Raw genomic sequence first — 16,090 nt, forward strand, 5'->3', positions numbered from 1 at the left:
CATGAGAAGAGATTAAAAAAAAAAAAAAAAAAAAAAGAACCCACGGACTGCAGGGCTTAGTGCCCTAACGCCAAGCCCTATGGCCCAGCTCGCAAATCCCCACTCTCTCTCTTACATGCGGTCCGTACTGTTGAGCCCAACATGCAGAAGGCCTGCACCTCTCTCCCTTCTTCCTTGCGCCCCAAGCATCTCATCGAGGCCCAAGGCCTCATGACCCTCTCTCTTTTGCAAGTAGGCCAACCCAACGCAAGGGAAAGTCTACACCTTTTCTCCCATGTTCACTTACATGCTAGGCTCCCCAAGAAACAAGGTTGGGCCACACAGCCCAGGCTACCAAAGCCCGAGAGTTGACCCAAGTTGGATTCTCCTTCTCTCTCGCATTTCTATTGCACAGGCCCCTACCCAGCAGCCCACAAAGTCCGGCCCAAGCCAACCTTTCAGCGTCGCCCTTTCCTCTCGGCCTTAGCCGAGTAAAGCTCAGCACATTGACCCTTTTTCCACACCACCAAGCTACACCGTGGCATCCCCGTCAAGCGTTTCTTACTTCCTCGGCCCCCGCCGAGCCATTTTTTTTCAAGTCCCAAGACTTCCAAAAAATTCAAGAAGAAGAAAATTCAAATTTTTCTTACCTTGGTGCGGCACGGAGAAGAAGAACTACAACGAGAGACAACTCTTTGCAGGGGCAAGAAAAGAAGAACGCTAGGGGAGGGGGAATAAAAATTTCCTCTGGCTTCTCTTCCTTGTTGGAATAATGATTGCACTCCAAATTTATTTAATCCCCTACTTAAGGCATAATTAAATAGGTATTGGGGGCAATTGTTTTTCTTTTCGTAGAAGAAGTCTATCTCCAAATCAAGAAAGAAGATCAAGTTCAAATTGGGAAGCAATTTTATAAGTCTAAACAGCTTGGGATTCCTACACGTACTATCCTTTTCTTGCGTGCAACACAGTAGGTGTGGGGGCATTTGTGGAGCCTAAAATAATTCCAAAAATTCTAGAAGCGACACGTGGACTTTTATTCAAGAAAGACAAGATTGCTCTCAATAAATTGGCAGGCTTCTCAAATGCTCCCACGCGTAGCTCACATCCCTGGAGGTTCTAAGAGCTGAATACGATGCTCACAACTCACCTGCCCTTGGCAAGGGATTAAAGATAAGGATTAATTACCCAAATCCTATCTTTAATACATTCCCATTTGAAGATTGACTCCAATTAAGTAAGTAATCCTAATTTAAATCAATTAGGGATAATTGCTCGATTATCTCAAGATATTATTTCCTATTAAATATCTTTGGAATATTTAAAGAATATCTCTCCATTAAACACTATGGCCGGCCCTATCCCTATAAATACCCCATATTCTACCATATTCTATCAAAAATGAAGCATTCCAAGTTTGCATCAATTGAGCGTTCCTCATTTATCATGTTGATAAGAGATAGAGCATCAGACTCTATCTCTAGCATCTCATAATGCATGCCCCTAAATATCACCAAAGCTATACGAATTGCAGCTGCTTCAACTATAGCTACATCATTGAAAAACGCTCATGAGGTGTATCCATGGGTGGAGTTACATGAGGACAAAGAGGGGAAAATCACCATTGAGAGTGAAGATTTCGCCCCTCTGGTCCTCTAAACTGCCACCGAAATTAATTTCTTGTGCAACTATGCTGTTTCTGTGTTTTATGCTTCGCTACTTCTTTCACACTTTTAGTTTTTTAAATATGCAAGTCAAAACGACATCGTTTTGGTCCTGCGATAAAAAAACATAAAATAGAGTCGTTAAGGAGGGAAACCATGTTGTGAGTGTGCAGAGAAGTTTCCAATTCTATAAGGCTCTATTTAAGGCCATTATGCTCCACAATTGATATATGATGGTCAAGAGGTACTTTAATGCAATGTTGAGTGGGGGAATATAGCCCAATAGGAATGCTTATAAATTATATGAGTCATTAGTCATACCCACAAGGTGTTTGATGAAACACCCCACTTAACTGTCTCTCCTTTGAATGCTAAGTCAGGAGCTACTGCAGAGAGAATCAATGGGATGATACCTTGTATCTCTTCCATAACATGATATCTGAGCCAAGTGGGAATGATGAGAAACTCGATAATTTCAATATTCCTATTGCTTTGAAGGCATGTCCAAGGTTAAGGTCTTCACATATGAGAAAATAATACACGGGTTTGTGAAGAAACATGACAAGGTTGCATTGAATATTTTTCTGGGATATGCGTTGATTGAATTATACTCCAAATATGGAGAAATAGGTGAGGCTATGAAAGTGCTTAACGAGTTTCACAACCGAATATGTGTAACGAATTTCACTATTCCTACTACTCATCTTTTTTTTGGCTATCGAATATCTAGGCAACTTTTGAGGTGGTTAGCATGTCAATTTGGTACCTCTTTGCCTCTTTCAGATTCTTTAGCTATTTTTTGGGATTTCTATGTTCATAAGCCCTTTTCCAAATAGTTGCACAATCTATGAATTTTGCCGGTCTTTCTACTATTTCAGCTATTTGAAAGGCTATTTGGAAGGCTTGAAATAAGTTTATTTTTTAGGGTTATCCAATCTATTTTCATCGTCTTTGCGTGTCTATCAATTCTGCAAGGTGAGAAGTTTATTCCTGGTTACTCTCAGGATTTTGACACTCGAATCATTTCTTCTTTGGGGATCTGACCTATCCCTTGCAAGGCGCTTACTATTTCTTCCTGTCTTTTGGTCTCCTTTTTGGTTTCTTTGGATTCAGCTTAATACAGATGGTTTGTCTAAAGGAAATCCCGGTTTTATTGCTTGTGAAGGAGTTTTCAGGAATTGCAATGGTCATTTTCTTGGAGGTTTCTGTCAATGAATTGGTCATTACAATTTTTTTTTTTTTTTTTTTTGTGTAGAATTATCAACAATTATTATTAGTATAAAGTTTGTATATCAGCGGGATTGGCATTGTCTTTGGCTGGAAAGTGACAGTTCTAGTGTTATTTCTATTCTTCAATCGTCTGATTTTGATCCTCCTTGGCCTCTTCGTACGCAATGGTCTATTTCTTTGGATCGTATTTGGAAAATGACTTTCTATGCATCTCACATATATTGCGAAGAAAATCTTATTGTGGACAAATTTGCTAAAATGGGCTTGTCTTCTTCATCTTTAACATGGCATGATTCTCCATCGTTGGCGGCTCGTGCTGCTTTATTTTCAGACTATGTTAGCTTGTCTGGCTATCGTTTTTGAAATTAATGTGGATGTCGGCATCTAGGTTTGTCTCACTTTCTTGTTTTTTTTTTTCCCTAACTTTATGGTGTTGTTTGACTTGATTTGCAGGTTTAGACCTTTAGGTTTGGTTTTAGAAGGGTTAGGTTTCATGTCCTCACCTTCCGCCCCCCCCCCCTCTTCTTCTTTGTATCATTCATGTTTTTGTTTCTAAAAAGAGAAGGTTTGTGTCTCCCCTTCTTTTGCGTATTCCTTTTTGTTTTCTTTATTTTTTGAGGGTAAGGTGTATGTCCCTCCTAACTAGGTGTAACTTATTTTTCTATCATCAATAAAATCTCTCATACCGTCGAAGTTTCTCAAAAAAAAAAAAAAAAACAATGGTCTTAGACGGATTTATGGAAGATATGAATTTTCTCAAATAGTTGGACAACCAAGAATTTAGTCAGATATTTTATGGCAACATAGCTATGAAAGATATACAACAGTTGACTTTGTTAGAAATTTTATTCAAACTTATACAAAGTATTGATGTGGGACATCAATGATGTAGGGTTTCAATTAGTCCATTTCAATAATTCATCAATGATGATGGAAACTCAACTCAACACTTGAAACATCACGCCTGAATGCCATGAGCAATGTACATTATACTACCGCAAGTTACAATGCCAGGTTACACAGTAATAACAGATCAAACAAAAAGAAAGGAAGGACCAAAATTGCAAGAAACAGATCCGCAGCCGTCAATGGTTATATGCACAATAATTTCTTGTTGCCGTGTTGTGTTAAGAAATAGTATGCTGGATATATATAGTTTAATTTTTGTTTAATTTTTCGATATATAAACACACACACACACACACAAAGGAAGTTGATGAATTATATATTCGTCCATTGAAAGCATGGTTAATTTTCTATATGCAGGTATCTCTCCGCAGCCCTCAGTGATTACGTGTTGCGTTAAGAAATAGGACGCTGTATATATATATATCGTTTAATTTTTCTATCTATATACAAAGGAAGTTGATCAATTATATATTCGTCCATTGAAAGCATGGTTAATTTTCTATATGTAGTCATCTCTCTCTCTCTCTCTCTCTCTCTCTCTCTCTCTCTCTCTCTCTCTCCCTCCCTCCCTCCCTGATAAGAAGAAAGAAACAAAGAATATAGAAGAATGTGGAAGCTTAGGGTCGCAGATGGTGGCAGTGATCCATACATCTACAGCACAAACAACTTCGTGGGAAGGCAGATATTTGAGCTTGACCCTGAAGCAGGAACTACCGAAGAGCGAGCTGAGGTGGAAGAAGCTCGTCTTCATTTCTACAATAATCGCTATCAGGTTAAGCCCAGTGGTGACCTCCTATGGCGAATGCAGGTATGCTTTAGTTCGTCCAAACTCTTTTTGTAAGTTAGTTTACTGCAAATGTAAACCAGGTTTCTAATAAATGTGAGTTCTAGTTATCTTGGTTCCACCCATGTTGTTATTGTCCACTCACTTATCATTAATGCACCATACAAATTTCATAATCAATAAAGACATTATTTCACTTTTTCACATTATCTAAAGATCATGTTTGCTAAAAATCAAGCAATTTGGATATCATTTAGTCAACCACATATATCAAATATGATTAACAGTTTTGATAATAGTTTATCAATCTTTCATTCATTTGATGCATTGTGATGACTAAACGTTCTCTAACTTGGTTGATTTTCAGAATATAAAATGAATAAGCAAATTCTAATAATGAAGTTTGTATGTCAAAAATTCGTTAATTACAAGTAGACAAATGCACTCATAAAGTGGACAAAAGTATCATCCATTAGTAAATACATATCAAATAACACTATACTCATATTCTCCCTCCAACCTCCCACCAAATGTTATCTTGTACTTTGCCGAAGTGTATTTTCTTCCTTGGTTTTATAAAGGAGTGGAATTGATATTTTTAAAGTACCGCTAACATCTCCATTTCAATAGATTTTATTTATTTATTATTATTATTTTTTGTATCACTTAATACTACAGTTTAATACTATTTCTCTTTATTTAAATTTAAATTTTACGAAGTTGAGTTTTATACCAAGTTATTCTCACTCTTTAGTATAAACTAGCTAGTAATGCCCGCGCGTTGCTGCGGGATTACAAATTCCAAGAATAACAAATTTGTAAGTGGAAGAACCTCATTGAAAGCCTTCTGGAAGCAATACAACACCTTTTGGAACATTTGCCTCATTCTGGTCCGGAGTGCATAATGTGCAAGCAGTTTAAGCATTTCCCAGCACCACAGAGCCTCATATTTCCTAGGATTAATCAACAATGGCTCCTCCAGCTTTGAAATAGCAGCTGGGCAAACAAACACAAATCCACATTTACAAATTTTCACTTCACTCCCAAATAAATAATTAATAAAAATAACATGGAGAATTTCTACGTCTAAATAATTAATAAAAAAAAAAGATATTTCGGAGAAATTCAAAGTTAGCACCTTGAGTTAGCTTTTTTTATTCCAGTACATTCCAAAACTGAGACAGATTGCTCTCTATTTTCTTTCATAATACAGAAGTGCAGTTTCTATTTTTTGATCAACCAAAGCATAGTCGACATCTTTTACAGTCACTTAGATTGCATCTCCTTACATGATTGAAAAAACAATTGAATCACAATTAACATTAACAGAATTTTTAAATCATATATCCAATCCCACAGAGAGATCACAATCAAATAGTTGTTATCTGGCGATGAAACTTAAAAACCAAAAATGCACCTTAATGTCCTAGAGAGAACAGAATTGCAAGCAAAAGTAGAATATTGAAACAATATCGTGATAATCACAAAATAAGTTTATGCGTTTGCTAATATTGATTTATTAGGTTCCAACTTTGTCTCAATTTATCATTTTCTGTTAAACTGAAAGTGTAAACATTTAGGCACTTACCAAGAAAAAAGCAATTAATTATTTGATGCTACTTACAAAACCAATTGGCATATATAGGCTTTGGTTAAAAGGTTAAGTATTTACCAAAAGATTCCAGCTGCAAAAATGCATGGAATATCTACAAAGTGTTTGATAAATCCAGAAATAGTCATGCTTCCAAACAACTGAACACAATTGATACCAAATTGCAACAATTTCTTTAAATTAGTCAAATTAATCTATTGATGCACAAATAGAAAATTGTTGTATATATTCAGTTTCACCTTTTGCAAGGAGTAGTTAATGATATCCAAGAACGATGTGAAGACATATCATGGGTTAAACTATCTATGAGTTGAAAAAAACTAAAACGCATTGTACAGAGCAATGAAATAGCTAAAAAGCAAATGAAATAACTAAGTTACCATTCTTTGTCTTAAGCAGCAAAACTCTCATTCCATCAGGTACATTTCCACTTCTTCATATCCTCTGCAACAAAATAAACTATATCAACATCGAAGTGATACTCACCAATTGAAGCCCACATGATACAAAGCCTTGGCGAAAAAAAAGGACAAAAAAAGTAGTTAATAAGAAACAATTTCATCAAGCAAAGATACAAAGTGGACTATAGGATTTTATGAGAAAACTCATATATTAATCCTTTATAACCCAGCAAGAGATTGGCCAATGCATCATTGAGTTGAGTTCTTATACATATTTGACTGCACAAACCAAAAGCTCAAAGTGGGATTCAAAAAGTCAACACGTTCAAATGCTATATTTTTATAGGGATGTAACACTTGGTAATTTCTCGAGTAGTAAGTTCCCATTCTTTATCTATCTAATTTCACACGCCTACAACAAATAAAATAGTTGAACAATTTCAGTTTTTGAAAAAGGAAACACAGATGGAAGAAAAAATTCAACAATTTGATCTTGTAACTCATAACCACAGAGAGTCAAAAGCACTTCAATTATGTAAGGATGGAAAAGGGGTGCAAATAACTTATGCCCAATCGATCACTGCCTAATTGTCAACTTTTATAGACAAAGATTAGAAAAGTTTTGAACCAAGCACAATAGTTAAAGTTACTTTAGATTTTCCAATGTTCATAATCATTTTGCTGCTATATAAACTGATGTATTGGCAATGGCATAGAATGCCTATAAAGCTACTTACAGCGCAACAAATTCCAATGCATATATACTGATGTTCTTGCCTTTGCAAGCAGCCAGCTTCTATTGACCCATTGAAGTTTCAATAAATATTATCTATTCCAATAATTGAATCGAAGCCTCCTTCCAAAAATCCTAATCGCAAAACCAAGAATCACAATAAAAACAAATGATACAAATACATACACAGAGATATACATTTATATCTAATTAGCTACTGTACAAACCGCTCTTTTTTCTTAACCTTGGCTTCAAAGTAAACCTTCGTACTACACTTCAACAGCCTCGTTATTTCTTCCTGCAAGTGTTCGAACGAATCTGTAAAATAAAGTGAAAGAGTAAAATAATAGATTATCATAGCAAGAACTAAAGAAATTCATCCAAATTGCCTTATTCAATCACATCATTCCCTTTTTCCCTACTAAATAAAAAAGAGGTCAGTGAGATTCAATACAAATATATTCACAAAAATAAAAAATTCTTATATTTTCCTGAAGGGATATCCCAGAATTTAAATTCACCCATTCCCTAATTGTCTTAATTGGAGCGAACCCAGAAACAAAGTAACGAAAAAAAAAATGAAAAACTTATTCTCAACATCTAAACAGTTCAAAGCCCAGAACCAATAAAAAAAAAATAAAAAAATAAAAAACACAAAGAATACCTTTGCGGGTTTGGGCCTCTTTTCTCCTAAGTGTTACAGTATTGGTGCTGCGCCTTAATCCGTCGTGTTTCCGTCGGTAATAATCAAAGGTGGGGCTACAGGTTTGGATGAAGAAGAAGAGGAGGATTCGAGCCTACAAACAAAATCACAAAAAGCAAACTTAAACACAAAACCCATCTGCAAATCCTAAACCACCAAAAAAAAAAAAAAAATTAAAACACCCACGCTAAGAAAGGCGGAAAAACTCACCAGTAACCGCTAACTTTTCTGGGTAAAAAATAGAATCGATTCGAATGAAAAATCAAAAAAAGTTCTCGCTGCAGAGTGCTGCTGCACACGCGAAGACACGTTCACAAAGCCTTTCAAAGGCTGAGATTCAACTTTCAAATATGAAGACTTTAACCCACAATTGTTCTTTCTTCCCCCTGAAACCCTCATTGAAGGACAGCAAATGAAACTGTACACGCCAACCCCCGAATTCAGTGAAAACCGAGAAGACAAAACCCATTTTCCCACTTTTGAAATCCATCACCCATACCTCTCCCCTGCGCTTTCTTCCCATCGGCATCTCTCTCTCTCTCTCTCTCTCTCTCTATTTCTTCCGCTCTCTGTCAGAGTTTCCATCCCCCGAAACCCTCATTGAAGGACAGCAAATGAAACTCTACACGCCAACCCTGAATTCACTCAAAATCGAGAGGACAAAATTGCCCTTCCAACCTAGTCCACGTATAATGGGTTTCTTGCAAATAAGGTGAAATGAAGGGGTAATTCGTCCTAAACCCTCCGGACAAAATTACCCTTCTGAGTTCAAATAAATACCCTTCAAACCCAGCCCAAATCTCATGGTTTTATTGTAAATAAGATGAAATCAAGAGGCAAACAATTGACTGTAGCGGAATGAACAGTCAATTGCTCCTCAATTTTAGAATAGATAATATTCCCATTCTTGGTTGGTCCGGTGGGTGCACATCAAGTTGTAATAGTAATAAGAATATAATAATATTTAACATAATAAAAAATAAAAAATAAAAGAAAGTAGTGCTACCCTTACTATCAACTTGTACCATCATTTATATTATTTCTCTAATAGATGTAAGGTTTCCCACCACATGTGAGTCCTATCTCTATTTGAGATATGGTACAAATAGATGGTAAAAATATCATTTTTAAATAAAAATAGAACTTTTTGTTTGTCTCGTTTCTAATACTCACAAGTTTCCATTTTCCTATCTGATGGGCAACACCAATAAATCTTTAGGTTTTATTAAAATTAAGTTAGTAACAACATCATCATCATAATTTTTTTTAATCATCACTTCAATCCTTTCATTAGTATCGCTCTTAATTCTCTATTCAATTACCGGCAGTTCCTAAGGGAGAAGAACTTCAAACAAACAATTCCCCCAGTTAAAGTTGAGGATAGAGAGGAAATCTCACATGAAAAGGTCACAGCTTCGTTGAGAAGGTCTGTCCACTTCCTTTCAGCTTTGCAGGCTACCGATGGCCATTGGCCTGCTGAAAATGCCGGCCCGTTATTTTTTCTTCCTCCTTTGGTGAGTATTTAATTTCTATTTTCCCGTACATTGTCACCATTTAGTATATCATGTTAATTAATCATGCAATCTCCCATTTATATAAAGGGATAAATTTACTCCAACTTCTTAAAAGTTTATAAGGTCACATTTTGTGTATATGAGTAATGTTAGGTAAATTAATTATTTAGACTAAAAATTATGTGATGTGTCACTAATAGAAAATAAGCATGTTAATCAACATTTAAGTAGTAATACAATCATCTACGACCACATTATATGACTTATAGGATATAGTTTAAATAGCATTACCCAATGTATTTGGAAGAAAAAAAATGTTGTCAACTTTCAAAATTTGAAAGAAATAATTTAAGTTTGTCTTTATGACTACAGAGTTTAAACTTAATGTCAACTTTCAAAAATGAGCAATGATCGTAAGCCTATTATATCAGCATTTGTCTTGCTGGTTGTTAGCCCCAAATACCAACTCTTTTTATCAAACAAATCCAAAACCTTTGTACTATCTATTTTGAAGCCATAGCATTTTCCATTTTTAAACAAACTATGAAAATACTTTATTCGGCTTAAAAATAAACAACATAGTTTCTGAGTTTTTACCTGAATTCAAATTTTTGCAAATTTTGATAATTACTCTTTCCAATTTTTTACTCAAAATTTGCAGGTCATGTGCACTTACATTACAGGGCATCTTAATACTATATTCCATGCAGAACATCGAAAAGAAATTTTACGTTACATATACTATCATCAGGTACATTATATACATTTTGGTATTTTTCCACACAAATTGGATCAAATTATAATTTTTCAAAATGTGCTTGTTTGTGTTAAACTACTAACAAGGGTTGCAGTTAAGTTGGCCAAGAGTTTCACTTCTGCATTACAAGTCCCTCTTGTATAAAAGAAAAGACACAATAAAAATGCTAATTAATGTTTTGGGTATTCCAGAACCAAGATGGTGGCTGGGGATTACACATTGAAGGACACAGCATCATGTTCTGCACAGCTCTCAACTACATTTGTATGCGTATTCTTGGGGAAGGACCTGATGGTGGCCAAGACAATGCTTGTACAAGAACTAGAAAGTGGATTCTTGATCATGGCAGTGTTACCCACATCCCCTCTTGGGGTAAAACTTGGCTTTCGGTATGTCTATCTGCAGCAATAAGACCAACTTCTTTTATTAGGCTTTAGTAAACTGTTCTTAAATTTCACTATAACTATAGCAAATCGATCGTCAACATATTGATACTTTATCTATGCTACATATAACAAACTTATTTGAGATTATTTGTTATTGATGACAGGATAATATCAACAACGTATAAGAATGTATTACTCTCAATGATATTAGTAGATAACATTATTATTGATACATTCTATAACAGTGGCGGGACCCTACTATTATCAGTAAGATTTACCTGGATTGGACCGTCTAAAAGGAAAAGATAGATGTGATGTGTCATATTTAACTTCATATGTAGCGATGTAAGTTATACCGTATATATCCAATGCATACATAATCAAATAATTGTTTGAAACATTTAGCTTTTTGTTTTCATTAGAGAAAGATTCAGTCAAATTTAGAATTAAATATTACTCTTATATCTTCTTAAGGTAGAGTTCCACCTTTTCTACTCTAGATTAATCAAATATGACTTTGCATATATAGTACACCAAATCATTTATAACCTTAACTATTTCAGTATATTGAAGAGTGATCGAGTCATATTTGGCATTGAGAACACTGCACTACTATTATTTAAGACGATTTCCCCTTTTAATTAATCCTGCTCAATTGATTCTTGAAGATACTTGGTGTGTTTGAGTGATCCGGAAGCAACCCAATGCCCCCAGAGTTTTGGATTCTGCTTCATTTCTTCCTATGCATCCAGGTTAGAACAATTCCGGACCCGACAAGTACAAATAATTCAGTCTTTCACATGTTGATTCATTTAATTAGTCTCTCTCTACCTATAGTCTTCTTTTTAAATCTGTTTTATATCATGCAAATGCAGCAAAAATGTGGTGCTACTGTAGGATGGTTTACATGCCTATGTCATATTTATATGGGAAAAGATTTGTTGGTCCAATCACACCTCTCATACTACAATTAAGGGAAGAACTCTATGCTCAACCTTATGACAAAATTAATCATTACTGTGCTAAAGTGAGTTTAACTTGATAAAGATATCTAATTAGTTGTTTAGCTAGGTACATAAACTGATTGCAGTAAATTGAATGCAGGAGGACATCTACTTCCCTCATCCTTGGATACAGGACTTTCTATGGGATTGTCTGTACATATGTACAGAGCCACTTCTTACTCGCTGGCCATTTAACAAGCTGATCAGGGAAAGGGCTCTCGAAGTAACAATGAAGCATATTCATTATGAAGATGAAAACAGCAGATACATTACCATTGGATGTGTCGAAAAGGTGTTATGCATGCTGGCTTGTTGGGCTGAAGATCCAAATGGTGATTATTTTAAAAAGCATCTTGCCAGGATACCAGACTATTTATGGGTTGCTGAGGATGGGATGAAGATGCAAGTTAGTACACATTTTGTTAATGCAGTATAAGTTGATACATTGTTCTTTACCATTTTTTTCTGTTTCAAAAGTTCACTCTTCTAAATCATTGGAAAACATTATAAGTTGATACATTTTCTTGATACTTGCAGAGTTTTGGCAGTCAACTATGGGATACTGGTTTTGCCGTTCAAGCTTTGCTTGCTTGCAATCTAACCGATGAAGTTGCACCCACGCTCGCTAGAGGACATGATTTCATCAAAAAATCTCAGGTTCTTTTTATATAGTCAACTCAATTTTCATTTTTTGTAAAATGTGTGTGTGCATCAATTAATTTGGTCCAACAAGTGACTTCAAAAGCATGGATGGCAATTAAAGGTAAAGGACAATCCATCAGGTGACTTCAAAAGCATGCACCGCCACATTTCCAAAGGATCGTGGACTTTCTCTGATCAAGACCATGGATGGCAAGTTTCTGATTCCACTGCAGATGGTTTAAAGGTAACAAATAGTTCAACTTAGTTATCCACCTTAAATGTTATTTCTATATTTCTCACTATAACACCCTCTACAGTGTTGCCTGCTTTTATCGATGATGCCACCAGAGATGGTTGGTGAAAAAATGGAACCTGAGAGGTTATATGATGCTGTCAACGTCATAATTTCCCTACAGGTGACAACTATTATGTCTGTCAGTCATATATATGAGTTTGAGTTGCATTTTGTTTCCCTGCCGTAATCAAATTTGGATCTATGCATGGCGGCCTTACTTTAAAAACCTTTTAGCATTTCAAGACATTCGTTCTTCATTGCATGGTCTATTAGGTCTCTCTACTCATTAAAAATCATTTTTATGGCTCATTGTAGAGTAAGAATGGTGGTTTAGCGGCCTGGGAACCAGCAGGAGCAGCAGAATGGTTAGAAGTAAGAATTTTAAAGAATTGGAGTCATGTTGTTGAACTTAGTCTGATGCGTATGAAACTAAAGTTTTTTAAGGCGTTATTAATTAGTATACCTACTGGATATTCTCTCTTCTTTTTTCTCCCCAGTTGTTGAATCCTGCAGAATTCTTCGCCGACATTGTGGTTGAGCATGAATGTGTTGAATGTACTTCATCTGCAATTCAGGCGTTAGTTTTGTTTAAGAAGTTGTACCCTGGCCACAGGAAGAAAGAGATTGATCAATTTATTACCAATGCAGCACAGTACCTCGAAAATACACAAATGGCAGATGGTTCATGGTATATCATATTTTTAAATCAAAATTTGATTATATACATTTTCTTTGATTAACAACTGGAGCAAAAAAAGAACTTAGTTAAGAACATTTGCACAGGTACGGGAATTGGGGAGTTTGCTTCACATATGGTACCTGGTTTGCTCTTGGAGGGTTAACAGCTGCTGGCAAGACTTTCAACAATTGTGCAGTTATACGCAAAGCTATAAGTTTTTTACTCACAATCCAGAAAGAGAACGGTGGTTGGGGAGAGAGCTACCTTTCATGTCCAAAAAAGGTAAAATATGGGAGGTGGATTATGTTTGAAGCTAGCTCCAAGTTTCTTAGTTAATCTCATTGTCTTAGACTAAAATATTTCACTCTGTGGTGGGTGATACAGGAGTATGTTCCTCTTGAAGGAAACCGATCAAATTTAGTACACACAGCTTGGGCTATGATGGGTTTAATTCATGCAGGACAGGCGGAAAGAGACCCCACACCTCTTCATCGTGCAGCAAAGTTGATAATCAATTCACAGATGGAAAATGGTGATTTTCCTAAGCAGGTATCTTGCTTAGTGTAACATCCATTCCAACCAAAAATATTTCCCTTACATTACTTGCATTGCAAGCTTGACGAGCAAAAAAGATGAAACACAAAATAACATATTGTGTTGCGTATACGTATGCTCAAATTTTTACTTGCAACGTTTTATAACTTTTAATCACTAATTATATATGGCAGGGAATCACTGGAGTGATCATGAAGAACTGCAGGCTACATTATGCAGCTTATAGAAACATCCACCCACTGTGGGCTCTTGCAGAATACCGCAAGCGGGTTCCATTGCCTTCCAAAGCCTAATTAGGCATTCTGTGCTCTTGCATGCAGCATAAATAAGATCGGTTTCCCAGGAATTTAGGCAATAAATTTGTTAAGATTGTAACACGTACATAAATAAGATGGAAGAACTTGAAAATGATTATATGCAATAAATTTGAGAGAACTTTCAAATGACCCCAAAGTGTCATTTTGAAGGTCTTTGTTTAGTGTCTTTATATTGCATTTCTAGTTTTTTTGCATTGATTGAGTAATTTATTGATAATGTTCTCATAGTGTATTTTTTACTATTAGAATAAAATGTTCCGAAACTTCGAAAGTCCCTCAAACATATGGCAAATAATCAAAGAAACATAAAAGTTCTCATCCCTCGGTAACTTTCCGGAAATGCAAATAAAGTTGGCTTGAAGACTTAGATAAATAAAGAATGTCTTTTGAACATAATATGTGAGACATAATCAAATTATTTAGAGTTGTATACTCCGCCCTCTACACGCAAATTTAAATCCAATTATGATTTTGAGTTTCTACCTTTCACTTTTTTGAAATGAAATCCTTCACCAACAACATCAAAATTCAACCAGCCCCTAAAAATCCCTAGGTGCAAGAGAAAAAAAACCAAAAGAAAGAAAAACTTACCGCTGACCCCAACCCTTGGCCTTGGTATCAGCGGCAATCCTTTTTCATCCCTTCCTTCTCTTTCTTTTCATGTTTTAATAGTGGTCACTCTCTCACTTTTCGAGGAAGCCTTTGTGGTTGTAGTTGTGGTCTTCTGAGAAGGGTATTTTTTACTATTAGAATAAAATGCTCCGAAACTTCGAAAGTCCCTCAAACATAAGGCAAATAATCAAAGAAACATAAAAGTTCTCATCCCTCGGTAACTTTCCGGAAATGCAAATAAAGTTGGCTTGAATAAATAAAGAATGTCTTTTGAACATAAAATGCGTGACATAATCAAATTATTTAGAGTTGTATACTCCGCCCTCTACACCCAAATTTAAATCCTATTATGATTTTGGGTTTCTACCTTTCACTTTTTTGAAATGAAATCCTTCACCAACACCATCAAAATTCAACCAGCCCCTAAAAACCCCTAGGTGCAAGAGACAAAAAACCCAAAAAAAGAAAAACCTACCGCTGACCCCAACCAACAATCCTTTTTCATCCCTTCCTTGTCTTTCTTTTCATGTTTTAATAGTGGTCACTTTCTCACTTTTCGAGGAAGCCTTTGTGGTTGTAGTTGTGGTCTTTTGAGGAGGAGAGCTTTGCAAAGGTTATGATCTAATGCTTAATTCCGGATCTTAAAGTGAATTGTTTTTTAAGTCTACGGTGGTAATTTAGTGGTTTGTGCTCTTGGCAAGGATTATAATTAAGGAGAAAACTCGATGTTTGTTGGAAGTCACTCAAAGCAGGGTTTTTGTCGATTGCAACATTAAAGGGTGGTGAAGTCTTTCTTTCGTGGGGCCATTGTAGTTGTTCGAGAAATTCACAATCATGTTTTCTTGTCGTTGCAAAGTCTTCAGATGATGGTAAATGTTTACCTTGTGTTTCTTGATGGTGTTAGGTCCGGCTCATAGTGTTTATGTCTTGTGAGCTTATTTTTTTTTTGTATTGTTTTAGTTGTGATTTTGTTGTCCTTTTTTTTTTTTGGCAAAGGACTATGATGACATCTTCGTGATCTCTCATATTGCCGAATAAGCGTCGTATTTTGCAAGTTCATTAGAAAGTGATATAAGGTTTTGTCTTCTTTAGTGTTATCATTCTTTTAGTTAGATGTGGTTATGTGGGGGTAGGTTTTGTATTATCTTTTTGTTGTGTTTATAAGGTCAAATAGCCTAGTAGATAGGGTGTTGGGTTTTCATCCATGCGCCTTGGGTTCGAAACTTCCCCCTTCCCTAAATTATTGTAATAATTTTGAACCCTCTCCTTTTTTTTAATAATAATAAGTTTATGAAAAAACCATGAAATGATTCT

At 35.6% G+C, this 16,090-nt stretch overlaps 1 long non-coding RNA gene and 1 pseudogene across 3 annotated transcripts; one reads left to right on the top strand and one right to left on the bottom strand.

Annotated features, from left to right (window-relative positions):
* The first annotated feature begins 4,336 nt into the window (after nt 1-4,336).
* Nucleotides 4,337-14,357, top strand: LOC103938460 (annotated as a pseudogene).
* LOC103938458 lies at nt 5,240-8,637 on the bottom strand. 3 transcript variants are annotated; one of them, XR_007253809.1, is made up of 6 exons: nt 8,226-8,637; nt 7,977-8,109; nt 7,557-7,610; nt 7,317-7,447; nt 6,559-6,622; nt 5,240-5,562 (listed from the first exon to the last, which is right to left on the bottom strand). It is a non-coding gene; the product is annotated as an uncharacterized LOC103938458 (long non-coding RNA). The 3 variants fall into 3 exon arrangements; XR_007253807.1 differs by having other exon boundaries at nt 7,557-7,630; nt 8,226-8,635; XR_007253808.1 differs by having other exon boundaries at nt 7,540-7,630; nt 8,226-8,635.
* Nucleotides 14,358-16,090: the final 1,733 nt, after the last annotated feature.

This window comes from the organism of the source record quoted next, unplaced genomic scaffold (genome assembly GCF_019419815.1).
Source record: "Pyrus x bretschneideri cultivar Hongxiangsu unplaced genomic scaffold, Pyrus_bretschneideri_v1 Contig61, whole genome shotgun sequence".
Classification (NCBI taxonomy): domain Eukaryota; kingdom Viridiplantae; phylum Streptophyta; class Magnoliopsida; order Rosales; family Rosaceae; genus Pyrus; species Pyrus x bretschneideri.